This window comes from Harpia harpyja, chromosome Z (assembly GCF_026419915.1).
Source record: "Harpia harpyja isolate bHarHar1 chromosome Z, bHarHar1 primary haplotype, whole genome shotgun sequence".
In the NCBI taxonomy this organism is placed as follows: domain Eukaryota; kingdom Metazoa; phylum Chordata; class Aves; order Accipitriformes; family Accipitridae; genus Harpia; species Harpia harpyja.
In genome coordinates this window covers 22,704,125-22,728,439 of record NC_068969.1, presented here as the reverse complement: position 1 = coordinate 22,728,439, position 24,315 = coordinate 22,704,125, and the positions used below count along the sequence as shown (strand labels likewise).

Here is a 24,315-nt window from a genome sequence, read left to right as displayed (position 1 = left end):
GGGCACGAAGTACAAAATAAATCTATGGCAGGTTTTAATCTCTCAATTCCACCTTCCTTTTGAGAAGTATGGGAAATGCAAATGAAAATGTTTAGAATGATATTGGCAAAGTATAAATAATCACAAGATACACAGAGATCTAAAAGAAATAATTTGCATGATTTTCTGTCAACTTTTGAAGGTTATTGTGACAAATTGGAAGTGTTCTTTGGACACTTGCATTGATTGGTAGGAGATTTTGTTCTGTAATGCAGATGGCACTATGAATATACGATCTTATTTCATATTGCTGCTCTGACAGCTGAAGTAAAGTGGTGAAGTCAGAAAAAATGCAATGAATACTTTCAGGGCCAAATTTGCACTTAGTTGAGTTTGGATCATTGCTTTGATGGTTTCATTATCCCGCGCACTGGGTGAGAGGTTCATCGTTTCTCTGCTTTTCCACCAATCATTAAACAATTAAGAGATGAAAATAGAATTCAGTGTTAAATGATGGTAAACTGGGGACACCAGCAAAGGAAGATTGCTGGTTTTTAGGCATAGCATGGATTGTTGATACTACATTTGTTGAGCTGCATTTTTACTGACTTGGATATCTCTCTCCAAGTTAGACACGTGAACCAGAATACCCCATATTTGAATATGTGGTTAGCAGCAAATGTGCCCCCTGCCCATACACCTCCCGGTTTTAGAATGAGAAACTTCTACAGTTTGGTCTGCTAAGTATTTCTGAACCTAAATTACTTCCCCCGACCCCCCATGGCCCCTCAGCAGAAGTGCCTTTTGTTTTTCCTCAGTGCTCTTTCTGTGCCTTAAGAGAAGATAATGGGTTCCTCTGCCCACGGTGAAGATATTCTGCTGGAGGCATATTACAGACCTTCTGAGCAGAGCTTTCTTCTCCCGTTACTGCTTCCACGGTTACAAAGCTTTGCTCTGAATTAGTTAAACCTCTGAGTCAGAGGAATAATGAGTGGTTCTCAAAAGCATTAAAAGCCAGAGAGTACCCAGGGCGACTTGCGTGAAGCAATATGCTTTGCACTAAAGCGCTGGATTTGTCTTTTTCCAAGATGGTCTATCACTTCAGACGCTGTTGTCTTCAAAATGGAAGGGGTTTTGCTCAGAAGTGCTCACACCTCATAAGTCTGTAATTGCTTCCTGCATTAAAGCAGTGCTTCAGCAGTCCGACTGTTTTAGTCCAACCACTTTTCACACGTGGTTGTCTTGAAAATGCAATAGAGCTTCAGCTATTTGACTCCATCTGACTTGCAATCCTTGTCTTATCATCTAAGGGGACGCCAGCTGAGATTATTGCGTTCGCGTTCTCTGGCTAACACTGGACTCGTTTCAAAATCCCTCTGTGATATTTTATAGCTCATAGGCAAAAGGCAGTGCTTGCTGGAAGGGTGACATCTTTTCATTTGCTCTTAGAAGGAAGTCAAGTGAGTAATTTGCACAAAATCCCCCAAACGACAGTGTGAGTATTTATGCCACTCTTCATCAACTGGAAATTAAGGATGGCTTAACTTTTATGTTTAATGTATAACAAGGTATTGATCTAGTGGCAAGAGTTGCTTCCTGTGCACTGTCCCCCAAACTTTTTATTTCTTTAGAGACAACAGTCAGGTACAAAATATTTCACATATGGTAAAAAAGCAAAATTGTCTCCAGGAAGATAATGGGCCTCTCTCTTCCTTCAGGTTAAGGACATAGAGATATAACAAAAAAGAGTGCAGTAAAATTGACTTGGATTTTTTTGTGTGGTTTCTGAAAAAGTTAGCACAGATCTTTCTTATATGATCTTAAAAATAGGATTATTTATATATATATTTTTTTTTAAAAACAGAAAAAGATGAGCTGCCTTGCCTCTGAAGGCTCTGTCAGTATAGATCCCTAAAGCTGCTAGCCAATGATTGCTGAAGACTTACAGTTAACTTCAGCTATTTATAACTGAGAAATTGTAACCAGACCCTTGCTAAATAAACCCTGGACTTTAGGATTGGGATATTTTGTGGGCTGGCAGAAGGTTTTTCTTTGGGGTGTACAAAGCCCGTCACGGCAGCTCTCCTTAGGGCAGGATGAGCTGGAGATGGTCTGGAGGGGATAACACCATGTCCCTCCTCTCCTTTGCTTCTGCAAAGTGGGTCTGACGTGACGCTGGAGTTGGCTGGGCACCACCAAAATAGCACAATAACTCCAGAAGCCATTCTTGCTTTTCTGAGGCTGAATTTCAGGTTTTCCTTGAATGCAGCGTGTGTCTGCATTGCCTACTGCCATGGGCTGTGTCTTAATAATACTGAAAAAATTTGGAAATATGTGAGTGGTTCTTTATTTCTTTGCTTTTAATAAAAAGTCTGCAGCGCTGCTTGGGAAGGTCAAGTCTGTTTGACACTACCAGGGTGCTGGTATTCTTGGAACAACCATCTGTTCAGAACACAGTGAAAAATTGGTTTGTGACTGCCCAAAGTCATTTCAGCTCATGAACAAAATTTAAGGGGGAAAAAAAAAAAAAGTAGTAATACAGCAGCATTGTACCACTAACAACAAAGAAACTACCATTTGGAAAAATTAGCGTTTATATCCATGACTTGATGAGTGATGGTTTGTTAGTGATCTGATTTAGGTATTGTTGACCAAAAGGAGGACGTGGAAGTTGAACCCCTGGGACTGTCACTGTGTGACCAAAAAGATCTTGGTCAACAGATCAGCTGTAATGAGTTGCAGAAGGGCACAGGGGACGGAGGTCAGGGACTCGCCGTGATGAACCACACAGACTGACAGAGCTTGAAATAAGAAAATAAATAACCTGTGTACTCCACTCCTATCTGAGGCAGAAACTGGTTTGTAGATTATTTTCCCTTTCTCTCTGCTACATTAATACATTTTATGAAATTGTGAACTTTGCCAGACTGAGAGTCTTTTTCATTTCTTTGTTCCTTTCTTTTTTCTCCGGGCAACTTCGGTATTTCCTCTTCTCTCCACTTCTCTATCTTATTCTTCTTTATGGTTTTTACCAGCTGCTGCATTTTCTTCTGTTTCTGCTCTTCTTCCCTTAAGGCATGATCCAAAAATATGATCCAGTGACTTCTGTGGTTTTTTGTATTTTGCTGGTTGGCCCCAAAATGTGCCATGTTTTGATCAAGTTTTACAAGCCAAATACTCGCAAAGCAGCTTTCTTCTGTTTCTTCTTTGCTAATCTGAGATTGTGTTGCTGCTTAAATTAGTGAAAATACTTTTCCCTTGAATATGGTGTTGGATTAATGCGTGTGTTTTCCAGGAATGCTGTGGCTTATCTGGTGCTGCATTGCTCGTCGTTGAGATACTCAACGCTCCTTTTTGGGACCGTACCTCATGACACAGTGAGTAGAAAACCCCAGATAAAATATCAGAGCCTTTGTATAATGATCTGGCTCAGAAGGGCTAAATATTGCTCCTGCTGCTGTATATAGGGCGGCTGGGCTGGACTCAGCGGTACCGGTGCTTGGTGCCGAAGGCTCCGGGGCTGTGTGCGACAGCCTCCTGCTCACTGCACCCATGGGATGTCTGAGCTGGGTGATGTGCGGTAGCAAATCCCTGATATTTCCATACGGAGGGCTGGACTGTGGCTGAGCGAAGCGCTTGCAGACTGGGAAATTCTTACTGGCTCACATGAAATGGGAGTCCGTTGCAATAACGTGAAAATAAGCAGCTTTGGTAAGATACTGTACATGGCAGGCTGCTGAAAATGATTAAAATTACAAAAAAGCTTTCTGGTGTGGAAAGTTTCATTAAAAGTTACATCTCTGAGTTCAGTCTCAATTTAATAAGAGATAATGTCTCCAGCTTCTTAAAATTTAATTTGATAGTTTATGAAGGAAATAATTAAAACATATTGTGGCATCAGTCACTTTTTTTTTTATAGAAAGCCTGTATAAAAAAGTATCATTCATACCACAGCGAGAGTTTATATTGGCCTGCAAATTGCATTTGTCCTTATTGACACAACATCCACTAATTCAAAGTAAATGGGAAGGAAATGATTGAAAATTTTTTTTTAATAAAGCGTAATCTTGACCTTGAGGCTATGTAAAGTGAAAGTTGGTGGAAAGTTTGGAAAAGTTGCAGCTTTGTGGAGAAAAACGATATTTCTAATACTTAATAGTAAACTGGTGCTACCTGTCTCTGGGAGATAAAGGGATAAACCAAGGGTTTCTGGGTCCTTTACTCATACCAAATAGTGTATTAGTGCACTGACAGTTCCACTGTGCGATGTGGAGAATAATACCAAATAATACCACTCTGCCCATGGTTTCTGTGCCATGGTCGCTAATTAATGTCTTCTCTTAGTCACTGCTCACTTGAAGGCAGGTGAGCAAAATATAACCCGCTAGCTGTTCTTCAGTGATCTCAGCCCTGAATCCTGGAGGATGAAGAGCTTAACACTGGGGACCTCTTGGCAGACTCCCATTACCTCCATTCACTGACTTTCCTAGCACAGTTTTGCTTTGGGGATAAGCAGGAGAGGAAATGCATCCTCTTGTCACTTACTTTCCTGGGAATCCAAAGCTGGAGCACCTTTTATTTGACATAAAACTTAGTGTGGCTTTTCCCAGGTCTCTTTTCTCCTATTGTGACCAGAAAATGTTCAAGAGGGCTTCATCTTCAGGCCATAACAATAGGTTTCAGAGAGTGTTTTGAAGATTGGATTTGCCTCTGGAATCGTTTTAATCAAACTATTTTTTTTTTTCTATCACTTTTTGGACACTCTACACTTTTCAGTAACTGCCTTGAATCAAGTCCATTAGTATGTCCAACATGCCAAAAATAGATTAATCTCAAGCTTCTATTACAATTACCACTTTGGATTTGTGTATCACCTACCACTTAAGTGATTTACAAGCAATTACAAAGTCTTCCAGAGCCTCTTGGAAGGAGCATTTCCCACCCCACTTTGCAGAGAGAAACAGAATGTCAGAGAGGTTCAGATCGGGGTCCGCAACATGCTGAACTCCAGCACCCACCTCCTTGAAGTGCAGAAGGGAGGTTGCTCCACTGGTCACCCGGCTTCAGCAGACTTGCCCAAGGTAACGTAGCAGCAGAGGCAGAAAAGGAGAATCCAGATTTCTTGCATTTGGTTCTGTCCTCAACCGCAAGTTAGATTTAGTCAGGTTGATGCGCTGCTGCTGACAATCTTGCTTCTGCTCTCAAATGATGCTGGTAAGGGTTAGAAGCCCTTAAGCCAGGTAGATGGAAAGGCGGATAGATGCTCAAGTCATTGCTCATGTAAAACCAGCACCTGATGAGAAAGATTAACTGTGTGTTTGGGAAGCTGCTTGCATAAGTCACAGTTAATCCCTTCCTCATGGCTTCTTAGTACTGAGCAGATTCGCTGTGAATAACAGAACCTGCTGCCATTTTATCTGTGGTCTTTCCTTTGTTATTACCTTGAGGAACAGATGATACGAACAGGAAATTAAGAATTACCTGAGGATTGTATTCAGTAAAGTAGCTGGCAGTCTCCCAGCAATCAGAAATACATACGAGGGTCTTTATGTACATTTTTTCAGAACCATTTCTTTGGACTTAAGTAGTTACTTGGTTTAGATGTGTGGAAATTAATTTGGTGAATAGTTGAAGCCTCCCGTTGCACTAGGATTCCTTTAGACCGTGTACTTTGGAGGCTTGATGTGAGTGTCAGGGCTGCTCTGGTTATTTTGGCTGGCTGCTGGGAGGGCAGCAGCGTGACCATGCCCCGTCCCTTGGTGCCGTGCATGCCGTGGCACCGGGAACTGAGCGGGACGGCCAGATTTTTGTGTTCCCTAAGCTGTGTGACAAAGCGAGAGCCAGCTGCAGCCTGGTGGAGTAAAATCGCTGAACAACTCAGTTGCTCAGCTCAGCACAGGGAGGACTACGCCTCTGGCTTTTGCTGGAAAGACCACACATTAATTCACTGTGCCACTTCTGATGATGATGTTACTGGCTTAATTAAATAAGAGCTTGGGATAAGAAGCGTGCTGGCCGTGTAGCTAAGTTAGTGAGGTTGGTATAGTTGGAGAAGCAAAAACAGGCAGAGGAGCCTGTAGAAGTACACAGAGTGGAAATGGGAGTGTATGCAATAAAGTATATAGTGTGCGGTTAATCCTCATTAGGGGTGGAGAGGCGGAAACAGGCTCTGCAGTGCATACGTGTGGCTGTTGTACAAAAATTGGATGATATTAATATAAATGCTATTGAACAACAGTGATTTTTTAAAAAACAAAATTTTGTTAATCTGATAAGATTAAATTGAAACGTGACGTTACCATCTCCGCTCTCAACCCTTAATGCCAAAAGGCAGGAAGAATATCAGGAGGACCTGATAGTTCAGTGTCTCCCAGAGGAGAGCTGCCACGCTGAAGGAATTTCAGTGGACGTTTGCTGGGCTGGCCACGTGGGTGTCCGGCTGCAAGGACCGAGGGCAGGAGTGATGCCAGCGATTGAGGTACTGCGTGATATTCAGAGCAGATCGTCAATGGGGCAGTTTCAGTTACTTCTGTTTCAGAAGTTACTTTACCAACAGTGATGTTGAAAATGTGATGTTTCATAGTTGTGCAGAGGTACAGCGTTATTCTGCCTTTTCTGCTCAGAAAATTACAATATGCAGCACTATAAGACTGAATAACCCAAGTACTGTTGAAAAGACATCTTATTTTTCCTCCTAGCTTGCTTAATTAATTTCTTTCAACTTTTTTATACTGTTTGATGAATGTTATTTCAAACTACTGTCAAAGGGAATGTGAGGAGGGAAAAATGAGCCACCTACATACTGCTTCTAATACAACTGTATCTTGCTTGAAAAACAGAGAATTAATAAAAATAGGCGTTAGCCCATATGCTTGACAGAGAGCATTTAGAATCGTCAGGCGTGTTTCTAGTCTAATTATCCTTGTTGGGCCATTTTGTAAACTAAAAAATTCTGTAAGGTAAATAAAATTCAGAGACAGGCCAGGATATTTGAAGCTCTGCTTTCAAACCAGCAAAACAGTACTTGTTCTTGTTTGTGTTGTTACTTCCTACCCATAGACCTTTCATGCCATATTCCCATGAAAAGGAAAATGAACACATCTGGTAATGTTATGAATTTGGTTTGTTTGAAGGTTATTGGACATCTACGTGAGGAAATCTAACAAAACTGGATGACTGTGCAGTGTTTTGTGTGTAGAAGAAAGCCTCCAGGTGGAGTTACACGGACAAGATTTCATGTCCCTTTATCATCATGATTAAGCTGAAAGGCTAAATATTTGTTGTTTCTAATGCTTTAGATTCTGTTAGTGTTTGGAGGCATCTTATCATAGACACTAGACTGACATAAATACAATATCCTCTGAAGTGATCACAGTGCAAACAGTTATGAAAGGAAAAAGGATGATTCTGTCTATTTTAAAGATCAAAAATATAGCTACCTTAGTTAAAGGTAAGGGATGGAGGCGGCTGGAGTTGGTGGCTGTAGGGTTTTGTGCACAGAAACCCACTACCCTGACGTGCTGCTGTGCATCAAGGTGCAAGATTAGGTTATTAGAAATTACTCTAATTAGGAAGATTCTTGGGCTGGGGGCCCCAGTTCAGACCCTTCAGGAAAGTCAGTATACACTAGCTGTTCAGCTGCTGGTTGCACACAGTTAATATACTTGACTTACGTGTAGCTGCTGCTTCCAGCTTGGCTTGCTGTGGCATTTCTTCCCCTCACAGTGCTGAGTGAATGATTTACGGGTGAAGTTTGTCTTTTTCTCACATTTGTATTTCCCATTTCAAAAATCTTTGCTGAAAAATTTATCAAAATCAGCCTTTTGCTTTAGTTCTTTTCTGAGGAGGCTGTAGGAAGAGTTTCTGCTGCCTAATTGGAGGTTCCCAGAATCAGCTATCTCCTGCGAATACACACCAATTTGAAGTATCTGGTTTGTGAATATTTGCAGTAACTTGAGTGGGTGGCTTCTTAAAACCTTCCTGTGCTGGTGAATGTTTCTCCCAGGGAAGACCCCTTTTCAGTATTTGTGGAAAACACACAAAGGACAAGGACGCAGTTGAAGTCTCTTAAATTGCAAATACATTTGAATATTCATGATGCCTATTTTAATATTCACCAATTTTCTACTCCTGTGAATGCAGCATGTTTGTTTTAAGGTAGAATACATCTGTGGCAATTTGTTTTGTTATCAGAAACATTACCGTTGGGAAAAACTAGTGCAAGATTTGGCCAGCAGAAATCCTACTGCCTGACTGAGGCCTTAAATATACTCATAAATGATGGAGGTTGGCTTCCTCCTCCAGCTGGAGGGCACAAATAATGAATATTATGGTCAAATATACACAGCGTGTGAATGTTGGAAGGGCCACGCAGGTGCCATAGGAGCCAAGCTGGGGCTGTCTGGGATGCATTTGGAAATGTCCATCCTTTGGTGAATCAATTCTCATCACACGCTGCACTCCGCAGACTCGTACCCTGAGGTGTTTAAAGGCAGGTGAGGTTGAAAAGCACTTTGGACCCGGTCACAAAGAAATTAGTTTTCCATTTGAAACCAGTGCTGCTGAAAACCATTCCCTCTCTTCTCTGCTTGTCGCACAGCATCCAGCGCTTCTCTCCATTCATCTGGTGCCTGTCGACAACTCTTCAAATTGTCTTATGGGGAAATTTCCTCCTACATGTTATTCGAACATTTTTTATCCTATCCTGATAAATGATGTTGCCAGCAAAGATTACTTCTTTTCAGGGCTGGCAAACACTATTTCTTACCTGATGGCTTATTGGGAATACAGTTGGAAAAAAACATGATAACATTTTTAAAAAAGCATGATGGAATAAAGGGAGAAGAGGGATTTTTGTCTCCCACCTAGTAGTTGCAGACAGAGGAAGTTGCTACTCTGATTATCTCCGGAGCGTGCGATTTTTCTTAGTGGACCTGGTGATTAAGTACTTAGCTGAAAAGCATGAGTGTCACGGGCCGCTGGCTTCCCAAGGTCGCTGTGCTGGCACGTGGAGGAAGGTTCCCACCGTCACCTTGTGAGTGGTGTGGGCAGTCCCCTCTGATGGAGCGGCGGAGGAGACGACTTCTGCCCACCTGATGGTGGTGGCACAGCGGGGAGCCCGAAACCTCAGACTTTGTTATTTTTACATGGCATGTGCTTGGTTCCTGCAGAAGAAAAGTCTTCCTATTTGTCTTCTCTTTGAAGGCACAGACGTTCTTACCTCCAAAGTGTCCTCACTGCTCCTCGGTGCGCTTTCAGATTGTGTGAACCAGCGTGATGCTAACTAACACCTGATGGTTTTGGTGCAGTAGCTGTAAGAGCTGCTAAAGAAGAGCTACTTTGGTAGGTACAGGAGTGGCATTTTGCATACCTGAGATCCTTTCAGATCCTCTCTAGATCTAAGCTTATTTGTAGTTTAGTTTGTTTGAAAATAATGAGAATTGCATTGGTCGAACCATCTGCATGTTTGTAATCTCTACTAAATACCTACTTTCTTGTAAGTGCTGTTGGTCTTCAAGATGTAGAACAAAGTCAACAGAAGTAAGGTACCCCATTGGACAGAAGTTCAAACCCAAGTGGGAATACCCACACCAAAAGTGATTTTGCTCAAACCAATAGAAACTTTTTAATTAGCTTAGTTTATTCCAGCTCTTCTGTGTTTGGGGGTGTACAGAGTGGTGGTGGTATGGCACTTGTTTTAACTGATACAAAATCAGCAGTATTGAAAGTTAAGCAATTTTTCTACATGCTTTGTCTTCTAAGCAGAATTTTTTAATTATTTATATGGCCCTGATTTGCTATCAGTGGGGGAAGTATTCAGAGATACCTCCTGTGATCTTTTTCTGGAGATGTCATATACACCTTCCAAAAATAACCTATTTTCAGCAACAGATAATTCATCTACTGTTTCAAAGTATAATCTCAAGATCTCAATACTTTGTTTCATTTCTTACTCAGTTATGTCCATAATCCCTTAATCTACTGCTATACTTGCTTATTCATGTATTCATTGAACTGTACTGGGAAATAACTTGTTGAAAAGAGAAGTTATCACCAGTTATTTTATGATGCAGTATAATTGCAGGGTAGTACCTGTATAATTGGGGAGGGAGAGGGAAAAGTAACTTGTCAATTTTATTGAAACTCATCAGGAACTCAGCATAAAACAGCCTAAAAGATTTGATTTCGAAGACCAGCCGAGTGCCTCTCCCCCAGAGTCTGCCCAGTTGAAGAAGTAACGAGCCACACTGACAACTGAAAGTCTTGGCCAGAGGATCACTGTGCGGTGACAGGATATTCTGGCTGCAAACATGGACTGGAGAATATTTTTCTTACTGTGTCAGACAGTACGGGAGAGGAGATGCACAGTACTGTAGCTCTTCACTTAGTCCCGTGTGAGTAATATAAATGTTTTCTGGTTTTCATGTTGGATCCTTAAGGAGGGGGAGCCTGGAGGAGGAGGAGAACAGCTGTGCATCTGAACTGACTTCTGACGAATCAGCACATTTACCTTGGATACCATCCTGACCTTCAAAATTCAGGGGAGAGCGATCAGTCCTGACAAGAGGTCTCTTTAGGACTTTTAGATTGTGTTTATTCTCCCTCTCTTGTATTTCAATTACCTAAACGTTTATATAATTCAAAAACTGATTTCAGCACAGCAAAGAAAGCTATAGACCAGATGCTGTATTTCCTTTGCTATGTAGCCCATAACTAACAGAACAACAATTTCTTTATTATAGGGTGAAAGCATATCTAAGAAATACGCTGTCAGTGGTGTCAAGAGGAATGTGGCATGCTGCACCGTTTCTGAGCATTAATACTTTCATTTATTTTCAAATAGTTTGCAGAGCAGCCGACACCAGGCATATAGACTGTGCACAATTAATTCAAATTGAATAAATGTCTGAAGGAGTTTTTGGAATTACTGTACCATTCAAACCCTGTACTGTCACTGTAAGGCAAAAGAAGAAACATACGCTATTAAAATTTTTCTTAGAAGAGGCAGCTCACTCGCCTGTGCCCTGTTTGCACAGAACTTACTCTGGTAAATTTAGGGTACGTGCTATTCTGCATAGCAGTGAAGCATACCCTTAAGTCTCACTGAAATATACAAGATGACAGGGATTACAAGTCCTTCCTGAGGAGCCGGAACAGAACCCATTAAGGTATTGCAAGTCATGCAATTCAATGGCCCTGAAAGTATAATTTGATTGTAATTCAGGAGGTTACTAAAAGGAAATCCATACTAGGCTGTAAGATAAGCAAAAGCGAGAAGTGTATTTACTATGAGTGGTTAAATGTGAGGTGTGTGAGTCCCTTATCTCTTTTGTCTGCAGTTTATCACCACTGAAGGCAAGTAAAAGGGGAATAATATCTAGTTCACAAGAGAAGATTAGATTAAGCTTTCCCAAAGGTCTTATGGGAGTTACTTCCATTTCACTCTCGTCTGGATTAGCTTAACTCCTTCAGGCTATTTCTGAATCTGTAAAGGAGAAGGTCTTGGTGCATGGGAGGGAGAGGAGGATGGCCAGGACATTGTTTCTTCACGGAGGAATTTGCCTTTGACTTCCGTAAAGGAATTAGGAGACCTACAAAGTCCTACCTGAGTGCAGGAATTCTTTTACTGTGGAGCTTTCTTTTTCAGATTCCTTTTTGCTATGCAAGCTTATTGCTTTGTAATGGGTGTCTCTTATAGGTGTTTATTAGAATCATTATTTATTGGAAAAAAACTGGGTGCTCTCATATCTTGCTGTGGTTGTACTCACTGCCCTTGTCTACAGCTCTAGGTACTTCAGCTCAGTTTACGCATGTGAAATAGCTAATGAAATATTGGAGTGGACTTGAGGTGGTTGAGTTTATGTACTATGATACTGAATTTTTTTAATGTTATCTCTTTGTTATTGTGTACAACCTTGGGACAAGCTCTTTCTAAAATACACTTACGTGAAAGGTAGATGCAAGAAGTGTAACACAGAGCAAGGTTCCCTTGGCTGCAGACAGGCATGTGAGGGTGCCTAATGTGCTGAAAGGGCAGTCTGTCCAAGGTGAAAGTAGAGGCAGCGACATCGAGAGAGACCACGCAGACACCTACCATGTACATGCAAGAGACTGACACCACCAAATAAAAATTACTCAGAGAGATAATACAGAGCACCACGTGTTGGTGTTTCCAATTACCTTAACTTTCATTGTATGAATCCATAACTTTCCCCTTCACTTTCATTGTAGGAATTGGGAAGAAAAGGCAGCCAGTCTTTCTCTGCAGAATCCTACCTGGCTCACTGTGTGACTTGGAAATAGCCCCAGGTTTTCTGTATTTTGTTTCTGTGTGAGAAGGAATTCTGCAGCAGCAGAGCACAGGGCATGCTTGGTCCTGCTCTGGCCCAGGGAAAGGATGTCACTGCTTCTGATATGGTGAAATCCAGTCTCTGTCAGTGCCTCTGTTCCACCTGCATTATATTAGTTTTAGTAGAAATGATGCAGTCTGGCTGCAAGATGCTTCTCAATCATAAGTATTAGTTTAGGCAGGGAGGGTTATCCAAGCAAAGACTGATTATGCAGAGGACGTGATTTTGTGCTTCATGTGTGTTTGCAGCCCAGAAAGCCAACTGTATCCTGGGCTGCATCAAAAGAAGCGTGACAGCAGGTCGAGGGGGGTGATTCTCCCCCTCTGCTCCGCTCTGGTGAGACCCCACCTGCAGTACTGCGTCCAGATCTGGGTCCCCCAATATTAGGAGGACATGGACCTGTTGGAGCGAGTCTGGAGGAGGGTCACGAAGATGATCAGAGGGCTGGAGCACCTCTCCTATGAGGACAGGCTGAGAGTTGGGGTTGTTCAGCCTGGAGAGGAGAAGGCTCCGGGGAGACCTTAGAGCAGCCTGCCAGTACCCAAAGGGGGGCTACAAGAAAGCTGCAGGGGGACTTTTTACAGGAGCATGTAGTGATAGGACAAGGGGTAATGGCTTTAAACTGAAAGAAGGTGTATTTAGATTAGATATAAGGAGTAAATTCTTCCCTGTGAGGGTGGTGAGGCACTGGAACAGGTTGCCCAGACAAACCATGGATGCCCCATCCCTGGCAGTGTTCAAGGCCAGGATGGATGGGGCTTTGAGCAACCTGGTCTAGTGGAAGGTGTCCCTGACCATGGCAGGGGGGTTGGAGCTAGATGATCTTTAAGGTCCCTTCCAACCCAACCCGTTCTATGATAAGTATTTACTGTACAGATATTCCAATTTTTTCTTAGCCTTTTTCATATATATCGTAATTTGCTTTACATGCATGTGTATGAAGAAGAGAATGCACTTACAGAATATTGTGTTTTACTATTACAGTGATAGCTTAAGCTAGAAGAAGTGATCACAAATAGACATTCATCACTTTCCAGCTAATAGCATGCTGTTTGCAAATAGAACAGGAGAAAAACTCTGCATCTCGGACACTCTGACAGGTAACTGCGAGGAAGTTTATAACAGCCCTTGGAGCTGAAATGAAGGGCAGCTTTGCCTGCTTTTTCATTTTGAGGACGCAGGCAGTGAGTTTTTCTTGCTCACTAATGGACAGTGCTGATCAGCACAGCATCTTCCCGTTTGTGTCCAACCTTTGATTTTCAAGGACCATGCGTTTCTTTTTTCCAACACTTTCCTTATTTCTCTCTGGTTACTGTTGTAACTGCTGTATTTTCTTTGAGCTCCTGGGCACTATGAGACAACTCCTAGATGTTGATCTTCTCATTTTTGATAAATCTCTGTGAACCACAGAGCTCAGCTGAAACTGCAGCTCAGCATCCTGAAGTGCCGGTTTAATCTATTTCTAGCATTGGAGAAAAGGAGGGGGGGGTGGGGTTGCAAAAAACCTCATAGCTTTATACCAGTAGTGACGATGGGAACGAATTGGCTTTCAGAAAATAATTTAATCCCTGGAGTATTGGAGATGGCTTTTTGAGAGTCACGTTTAACAGAGCCTCAGGTAGGGGAAGTGTCCTGTTGTTCTGGCTTGTATTAAAAAAAAGGAAACCTTTTTTCTCTAGAAGTTCATTAAAGTGCATTTTTATTTTACTATCTTCCAGAGTGAAACTGCAAGTGGAACAGCCTTCTCTTGGAAATCCTGGGTATTGTTTTTGCCTTAGCATCATCGGATCGCTTCTTGTGTACGTGCCCTTCATATTGTTTTAGCTGAGCTTGTGGTCTGGAGGGATTGAGTATTAATCATGATGGTGGAGAGGCCAATGGCAGTTCTTTTTAAGAGATGATTGATTACTCACCAGGAGAGCTAGAGGAAGCTTTTAAAGACAGAAATGGGTGCTGGCTACCTATTTGCCATTGGAAAGCCAGCAAAATTAGGTCTCTATGTCTTAGTCTTTGAAATTTCCCTCTGGACTCACCAGAGTAAGAGGACAAATTTCACTACTGTTTTCATAATTCCATCTGGGTTAAGACAGTCCTTAACGCAGCAGTTGCCGTCAAATTAAATGTCAGACGAATGCCACAGAAGATGAGAATTAAAATTCGGACGCTATGTCTGCCTGGTTCTCAGGATCAGACAGAATTTATTTCCTCGCAGATGCTAATCAGCAGCTTCGCTGGCTCTGGACAGGCACCAGCTCTCCAAGAGGCCGTGGACAGAGTTACTTGCCTGCAGTAAAATGGTAAGACCCATCCTCCTGGTTCAGCCTACTCTCTTTCTCAAGCCAGCAAATTTCATACTTATTACAGGCTGCTTGAGGACAAGCCCCTTCTTTTCACATACTTTTACTAGCGGATTCCCTCTGTGCCCGGACATCTCTTTTTGTGTGTGTGTTTGGGAATCACTTGTTCACATTAAAACTATTCAGTATGATGTCAAGATTCACGCCCTTTCAAAACAGCATTCCTGTTTTAATGTTTGGGTTGCTTTAGGTTTCTCTCCAAATACCATTAATTATCTAGAAAATCTGCAAGCGTTATCTATAAGTATATAGAGTACACAGAGGTACAAGTAAGCATATCTAGAAGTGCATTTAGGCCAGGTATTAGGAATAAACAGGATGACTACCTGTTTAGCATTCAAGTTCATCTATCTAAACTACCATTTTCATTTGTACTGTGGTTGTGATGTATAAATCAATGCCCACAAAATAAAATTGCTTTGTCTAATAATCCTTTGTGCCAGTGTTATCAATAGTTCATTAGTCTTGCTTTGCATCTGTCAATAAAAAGTGCAATTGAGAAAGAGAGAGCTCAAGAAAAGGAGTGAGTATATTCTATAAGGGAAGATGTCTTCCACTTTGGCCACCCTTTCTCTCCTTTCTATTGTAGGCTGCGTGGTTTGGCTGCAACGTAAGCACAGCTTTTTTTCTCTTGAAACACCTTAGGGGACGGTATAAGGTTTCATTTATTCCTGAAGAGCCCAAAAGGGCTCTTGAGTCTCTGGGCTATATTCACACCATGAAAACGCATGTGTGAGAAAATTCCACAACAGGATCAATAATTATTTTAGCTGTCCTTTTGGTTTTGCCACTCATCCAAAAGGCACTCGTGAGAAGGTAAGTTGTGCCTTCCTGGCTAGAAATCAGTGTGCCTCTGACCAAGATGACAGCATGCTACATGCTGACTAATGAGTGCCCCTTCCTGGGCCATCTAGGTGCTCCTCACTCATTACCCTGGTTTATGTAGCTTGACATAAGAGATTGGATGTTATCCCAGCAAGGTGGCATGGCTTCAGGCGATGATATTTTACTCACATAATCTTGCCAAGTTCATCTTAGCAGCATTTTGTGTTCTGGTTCCTCTCGATCTGTGTCACTGAACTCTACACAACGTGCCGGAGACAATGGGTGTACCACTCCTGTCTCAAAGTTGACCAAACTAAACTTCAGCACACCCTTGGTAGTTTCAGCTTTTATCAATTAATTAGAACTCTGCATAGTTTGACAAGGAGGTCAAAAAATAAATTGTGTCATTAATTAGATACCAAATAATTAGTGGATGGCTCCTGGGGCGTCACTTGATTTCTTTCACCACAATCATTACATAGTTACAGCAAGTTTTACTAATTATCAGCATGCAATAGTTTCACAGTTCATCAAACGAGTAGATGTGGAGTGGTGGAGCAAAACATCTGCCTCCCCAAGGTGTTTGGAAGTCCCGGTCTCTGCAGCAGTGGTGTACGGGGCAGGAGCCTTGGCTGGGTGCACTTGGGTGGGTTCAAATGGGATTTCTGGTCACGGGGGGACTTCTCGTGGTTACTTGGAGGTTGAGCTAGGAGGTGCAGTAGCACAGTTGTGCCCATCGTCCTTCAGCCGAGAAACCTCTGGAAGCTGGGTAGGTAGCTGCAGGCTGGAGCGCCACCGTGGCCCTACGGTTAGGGTATGGGTTGTTTCAGCACATCTAAGAGAGCATTTACGTAGCCCCATAAAGCGATTGCAAAGACCTCAAGGGTATTGTAGGGTTTATTCTGAAAAAAGCAGTTAAGTGAGACAAAACCCTCTGGCCTTCTGGTACTCTAGAAACAAATTTTTCAACGTATATGTACAATGTTAAGTAAACCCAGTGAAAAGTTTTGACTGAAAAACTATTTTGTCAGCATATTGTTTCAATGAATGTTTCATGAAAACATTTTGATTTCTTCAGATTTTCCTGTTACAAAAACATCAATCGTGGTTTTGGGTAATTCTAGTGCAAGAAAATTCTTCTTCCAATTTATTTTATTTCCTTTTCCTTTTTGCCACAGGAAAAAGAACAGAAGATTGAAAAGTTGTAATGTCTTCAGAATATAAAAACATTTTCTCATACCCTTTGTTTCATAATGTACTGCTGAAAATGACTAATGGAAAAAAACCTAAAAAATTTGCAAACAGAAAAAAAATGTATTTTGAAATTTCTCACAAGATATGTTTGCCTTTTCTGAAAAGTACGTTTTATTCATATGTAAGTTAAAAAAGCGATCTGGTCCCACTAGGCTACAGTTGAACAGAAAAGATTTGTATATAAAGGACTGAGTGATTTTAAACTTCTTGTGTTATAGTATTTTCTATCAATATTTCATCATAAGAAGTCAGTGCAGTGACTTACTTTGAGTCTCGCTTTGCTGGCGCAGGTAAGTTGTCGCTCTGTTCAGGTGTCATTCTTCGATGGTCTTCTCTGCTGATAAAAGTTAGCAAGGGGAATGAAAAGGGACAAATGCTCATAGCTATCAAGAAAAAAACAAGGAGAGAATGAAAGAACTGTAGCTCTTCTTGAAACGACGTCTTTTCCCTTCTGGCTGCAGGAGTCCCCGCAAGCCCTAAGCGTGTGTCCCACGATTCACGCGCCTACCGACTCCCAGATGCCGAGATGCACCGCCGTGGGCAAATAAATACTGCCTGCGACCGCCGTCTCCTGTGATTGCCTACTTGGAACGTGGCAGAGTGAAAAGCAGTCGCATTAGCAGGTGATGCTCTGGGTTTATGAGGAATGCTTGAAAATCTGTATTCGTGAGACTTAATGATCGGAAATTTCTAATCTTCCCTCTGCTGCAGGCCAAATGCAGATGTTATTCAGAAAGATTATCCAGTAGGGTCAGATTAAGCTGAGCTTTCCTCAACTATCCTAGATTTTTTTGAATAAAAACTCCCCAGTGTCCTCACCCCACCAAAATAACCAATGTTGTCTCCGGAGCTGCAGTGTAGTGCCATGTGGTCAGTTGACAGCAACTGCAGCAACAGGCAAGACTAAGCATTGGGGAAATGGGACAGTTAGAAGGTAAGAGGATATTTGGCATGTTTATCCACTGTCTGCTCCTTGTGCGGCTCTTCCAAAACCTGACTATAGCTCTGACTGTCACACTGTGTCTGAAGACCAGATCCAAGAAATGACTCAGGGCCCATCTCTGTTGCCAAATAACTTCACTCCCTTGTTTGCTCCTGGTCTTCGCCGTCTGACTGTCCACGCTAGATGCTGTTTTGAAGCGAGCCAGCTAGTTCCCTCCAAGAGGAAACTCTCCAGGGCTGCTGTCACAGATGCAATGCATATTCTCATCATCATGCTGTCTCGCAGCTCTGATGAGCTGTGAAACATCTCTGGTATCATCTCCGCTCTCTTGGACCGACGTCGCCATTCTGGCGTAGGATTGCCTTGCGGGTCCCAGCGGGTGTGCAGTGCGGATGAGGCCATCTCATCCAAGAGGGATCTAGTCCGGAGCCGTGCCCTCAAATCCCGTAGGCCAGAGAGGGAAGAAATTGTTCAGGGTTGGACTGATGAGCGTACAGCAGGGGCTGTTTGCTCTGACCGTGCGGCGTTGCTGTGCCCGTTGCGGGGAGTTGCCTTAGTTGTGAGTAACACACGGGTTTAGTAACAATTTAAAATTTACAGCATAGTGCGAAGGTAACTTTGTATGGGGATCCACAGCTGTATTACTTTTTTTCTAGTTTTATCAACAAATATAGCCTTTCGTAACAGCCTTTCTGCCTTTTTGCCTCGCGATTTATTTTTGAATGTGTTGTAAATAGCCGATGCTCTAGATCAGGTCACTTCCCTAGGGAAATAAATGCATGACACATATATTAGAGGTTAAACTCTTCCCTGCCTTATACTCACTGCGTACAGCATTCGGGGAAGTGTAAGGCAGGAAAGAACTTGTTACTGTATACGGAAAGTAATTTAAAGAATTACACCAATTACATTTTTAGAAACCTTATTATAAGGTCAATTTATTTCATTAAATGACCAGTAATTAATTTTATGGATGACATTAAAGAGAGTAAACTCTAAGCTCTCTGCTCTGACTTGGACCTTGGCGTTAAAAGTAGAAGACTTGAGTGTACTGGGCTTTCAAAGATGTGCTCAGCGTTGGCCGAGTGATGTGTCGTGGTGGAAGAGGTGGCAGGGCAGGGGAGAGAGGTCTGGCCTTCCTTCAGAGCACCAGCGAAGGAGCCAGGAGCGGTCCGGCCGCGCCACTGCCCAGCACAGCACAAGCTGATTTCTCTCAGCAAAAGCCGGCCAGCACGCCTTGCTGCTGCGGCACCTTTCTTTTTGTGCCTCTAGTCCCCCAAAGGTTACGAAGAGGGATTCTCTGTGCAGGGAGAAAGACAAAGTGTGAGGGATGCATGTAATTATATGGCAATTCTGTTGTTTTTTCCAGAAATGCTAACTGAGAGCGAGTCATCCAGCACAAGCCACTGTGTGTTTCTTCTCTGCCATCTGCCGTGGTTGCCCTCTTCCCTGCCTACTCGTGGTAGAAGAATTGTCTTTTTCTCCATCCTGCTAAGCTTCCCAGACAACTGATCCCCCTTGTGCCGCTGCCGGACCAGTGCCACGAGGCTGCTGAGAAGACGTGACCTGGAGGAGATGGGTGTAAATGCTGACCTCCCTGCAAGTTACCCACCCACTGACGCTTCGGTTTAGCTCCTCACTCAGAAATCTCTCTTGATTCTAATAAAGAAACCAAAACAAAGTGAGGTTTGAAGAAACTGTAGTCTATCTTATGGGCTGGTGAGACAAAATCACTCTCCTCGCTGGCTGTGGGAATTGTACTCCAAAATTCACAGCAGTAGACCCTTTCATACTGCTGATGTATGTAATGTAATTTACTCCTTTCCCATAACAAAAAATGTTTAAATACAGGTGAAAAAGCCTTCAACCTATTTTGACCCTATGGAAGGTCAAAAGAATAGCCTAACTGATTTAACAGTGCCTTTTTTTTTTTTTTTTTTTTTTTGGAAGGGATGCTATTCATACTTTGGTTTAACAATCCAGCATAGAAGAAAACAGCATGACTCGAGCCAAGGAGAAGAGTAGAGAGAGTGAATAGACAGCACAAATCAGCAGTAAAGAAGCAGTCTGCTGCAGCACCTGTACAGAAAGCCCAAGGCCAGCGAGGGAAGTGGCAGAAAGATTGCAGTGGGAAATGGCATGGGGAGCACCATATGCACCAAGCACCGAAAGGCTGAGAACAGCATTTTAAGCTATCCTAAAGATGGGGAGATGTCTCTGTCCTTGGGTAAGGGCAAAGAGAGAGGGGAATTTTTGAAGACGGACAGTTCAAGACCATACTTTTATCGTTAGGCAAGTGCAGGTTTGCTTTTATTTAAACCAGAGTGTGTTGATGCTAATGAGGCACTGTAGATGTTCACAGGGATGCAGTGTGCAGACAGGAATCTAGCATGGCTGTTGGGTATTTCTTTAGATGAGAAATGCGTATTGATACGGTTGCATGAAGTTTACAATAAAAAGCGGTGCATTAGTCAATCCAGAAAATTAACCACTTTGAGTGTAAATTAGGGAGAGCTGCTGTTTTGCTTTGTTCACTGTGTTCTTGTTTTAGGTAGGGTTTGATGCAGAAATTGTTTAAAGCAGGAATATAGTTGAATAACGTTCTCAAAATAGCCTCTGCTATTACTATTAGGATATTTACAATCTATGTAATGCTAGATTTTTCTACTAAATGCATTTTCTTCCTCATTTTGCATTTCGCTAATCTGCTGAGTCTCTTCCACTTGGGATAAATTAGAAGAAAATGTTTTGTGTGAAATCAAAACGGGTCGTTAAAGCCATCCCACAGGATGCAGGGTTAAGGTTCCTTCACCAAATCAGGCAGACAAGTACGTTACTGTTTTTTCTGTGGGTTTTTTCCGTGGGTTTTTTCCCTAGTCTTTGTTTCAAATGAATACTACTGGAAGATGAAGGATGGGCCACTCTACGTGACTTGTTTGGTACCCAAGTCAGGGAGAAAATTCGTGGCAGAAGGTCTTGGAGATGTTGGACAGATAACCTCCTGGTCAGAGATGGCAGCTTCCCAGGATTTTGGTCTGAGTGAACTTCCTTTCTACTTCAGGTCTCTTCCTCTAATAAGAACATAAAATGAGGTATTTTGAATGACCTACGTGTTTGGCTTCTATTTTTGCTTGGTCAATATATTACGTTGTGAGCTTAGAGTTGAAAATCAGTGCGAGTTTGCTGTTGACATCAGTGGGGGTGGAAAGCAGCCAGGCACCCCGATGTTAAGGGAATCAGCATCCCAGAGCCAGGCAGGACACGAGGGCTCGGCTGGAAAAGCTCTGCCAGAGTCCCATGGCTTTACAATCCATTTACTGGTGGCTGCAAGATGTTTTGCATAGATGCCTTTTCTTCTTACCTAAATGTGAACACATACAGATCAATCAACAGAGCTTGAAAATCTTCCTCATTCTTTTATGAACATTCTGCTTTGTTATTCCTTTCATGTGTTTTGCACAGAACAAGCCAACACCAAGAAAGTAACTTCTTGTGGACGATCAGAAACACCTTTTTTTCCCCTCATTTTCAAAAGGCAATACACATAAATTGAATGTTGTCTGTACGCAGAGTTGCAATTTTCCATATATAACCAAGGTGTCACAGAGCTCATTATTTCATCATGTTTAGGAGAAAAAAATCAGTGTCAACAACCAAGGCTTGTGACTGTCATTGGTTTTATTAAAAGCAAAAATGTTTGATCATTTGAAGAATGAAAAAAAATCAGCTCCTGTGTGTGTTAAAATATTTTGCACTTGGTCTTACCTAAAAGCATCAAGAAGTGAAAAATCTAATGTGACATTATACATTCCAGTGGCCCCTAATAACCAGTCACTCCACCAATTTTTCTAAGTTTATCTTTAATCTACTACTCCCAAACTAATTAAGGACTGAATGCCTTCGGACTGATTTTCATTTTGTCTTGAGTTATTGTGACATCTTTACTACAAATTCTTTTTCAGTCTGATTAAACTCCTGCAGCATAAATGTCATTATTAATATCATCACCTTTGGTAGACTAACTTTGCCTTGGTGTCCTGATAACTGTGCATTGTAGACTAACTCCCTTTCTTCCTGGTTAATATTTGAAAAGTTTGGCTTGAAGTAAGAACACGTCAAGGCTTAGCATAGACAGAGAATCCATTAATATAAATATTAATTCAAATTGGTGGGGTTTTATTAAAAAAATCCAGTAGTTATGCTATTATATTAGTTTTCAGAAGAATATTTCAAAACTTGTTTAAAACTTTTCTTTTTATCTGCAAAAATAATTCCTGGATGCTAAGAATTCTAATAATTTGAGGATTAGAAGTAATTCCCACTTACATGGCAAAAATTTCCAATCAAATCATTAATGCAGGTGGAAGGGAGACTCACTAAAAGAATATATGTGGGACAGCAGAAGACTGCCAGAAATGAGTATTCGTTTCCTCAACCCAAAAGAAGCTCTTCTGTGGGCTCTCTGCAGAGGACAGGACGCCATCCCAGGAATGGTGGGAGCTCGACACAGGACAAGTAGGTGAGTCCCTTTGTCCTTAGCAGGTAAATATAAAAAAGAACTACCATGAAGAAAAGAATTTATATGAAAATTTCATAATCTATCCATTAGTTGGGCTAACATTATTTTGATAACTTTTTGCTAATCGTGAATTTAATAATGATCTCTTTCGCTCTAAATCCATCAATCATTAATGCAGAGATTTTCTGAAGGGCACAGGTAGCAGTGAATTACCTTTTGTGGGAGGTATCTTAGGAGTAAATCAACAAATTGATTCCTAGTCTAAAAAAATTGATTAATTTATTAAGATGAAGTTTTGATCTTTGCTCCCTCAAAGTTTTGATGAGCATTAGTAGTATTAGAATTGCAGTTCCAGACATCCAGAACAATCTATTAAGTTAATAGGCAGTGAGAGTTTGAGATTGATTGCTATAATCACAGCATGAAAGCTGAAATTTGTTTTGTAGATATAGATAACTGGGCCAGATTCTGGCACAACTGCAGAGATGTGTGTTACTACAAAACCTGTGTGCTTAAATTCTGATGAACTAAAAAGGAGAATAAAATGCTCTTCAAAAAGAGTGAGACTCTTATAATTTGACTCTAATAAAATAGTCCTAAATTCTTCTTCACAAGCCCGTATGAGTTTAGGCAAGCCTAAATAAGTATAGGAAGGCTATTAACCTTGTATTGGTTCTACAGCACAACCTACATCAGCCCCTTGAGAAGCCACGATGCACAGTAGCATCATGGTCTGTATTGGAATGATATAACTAATGAAGACTCTGGAATCTTCAAATTGAAGCAGAGAGAAGTAGAAAGCTTTCTACTGCTGTGAAATCCTCCTTCCCACCCCGTACCCACTGTACCAAATCTCTTAGCGACCCGAGGGATGCTCAGGGGGGTTCGGCGGGTGTTGCCCCAACCCTGCAGGCAGAGGCTGTGCCTGCTGAAGCAGCCCTGTAGCGGATGGCCAAAAGCTCTCCAAAGACTGATTAAATTGCCAAGGTAATGTATTGAAGAAAGTGCACTTCAATAATTAAATTGCTCTGATGCTATTGCTACATTCTACAATTTTTTTTCTTGCGCTCTTGCTTGTATTTTGACTATCCTTGAAGAAGTCCACGCTTCCAGAGCTTCCTTGCTCCCCGGATTTTATAGGTAAGCCCTCGACACTGTTCCTTTCTCTGTCTGTCATCATGAGACTCAAAGGGAGAGGGCTGTCTCCCATGCATTCGAAAGCCTGATCCTGAGCCATCGAGTGAGGCAGACGGTCCCAACGCACCCCCTCAGCTCAGAAATCCTCTGGTCTGGTTTTAAACATGGTGCAGTGGCTTATCTGCTAAATAAAATCTAAATGAGAAATGTTGATACTTAATGAAATATAAGTTTGGGGATTTCACATAAGAAAGCTGCTGTCAGTGCTTTAATTTATTAGGGGAGAGTTATGTGCAGATGGTATATACAGAGTTATTTCCTGACTGTACTCCAAAGTAAGTTGATTTGTGGTTTAATGACTTTTATCAAAATGAAATAAGCATTTGATCTTTGGATTTGATCTGGCTATATCTGCAGCTGCTACACCACTACAGCAATTACTTCCAAACTGGGCTTTTTGCCCAGGCAAATGGAGTTCGTCCTTGTTTCATGTCTCATTGACTGTCCTGATAATACACACAGTGGTACTGTAGGTTTTTTCTTCCTCTAAATTTGATAGGTGTGAAAGTAAGAGAGTAATTCGCTTTTTTTTAGTATCAGTGTTGTTTCATTATAATACATTTGCTACCACTGGTTAATTTTATCTCGAAGCTGCTCCTAACTAAAATTTAGTGTCAGAATGTGTAATTTTCTCTACATAATCCTGCTATGCGCTTTTTATAGAGAACCGAGAAATTCATTTATGAATTCTAAATCTGGGAACCCTCGTGGTAATCTTCACATCTGTCTGTGTGGTTTAAGGATGAAGTTGTAGTGATACGTTGTACACCCACACTGGACTAAATCCACTCCTAATGTATTTCCATGGAAGGCAATAGAGTTATACTAGAAATAAATTTACCCCCTTGTATCCATCTCTGAAAGAGCGCTCTTTTTCACCACTGGCTAATG

The 24,315-nt window shown here is 41.7% G+C and overlaps 1 long non-coding RNA gene across 1 annotated transcript; it reads left to right on the top strand.

Annotated features, from left to right (window-relative positions):
- The first annotated feature begins 9,540 nt into the window (after positions 1-9,540).
- LOC128137557 (uncharacterized) lies at positions 9,541-24,279 on the top strand. The gene is made up of 8 exons (XR_008233728.1): positions 9,541-12,665; positions 13,314-13,429; positions 14,048-14,128; positions 14,542-14,626; positions 17,227-17,388; positions 19,078-19,389; positions 19,659-19,935; positions 22,069-24,279. It is a non-coding gene; the product is annotated as an uncharacterized LOC128137557 (long non-coding RNA).
- The last annotated feature ends 36 nt before the right edge of the window (positions 24,280-24,315 follow it).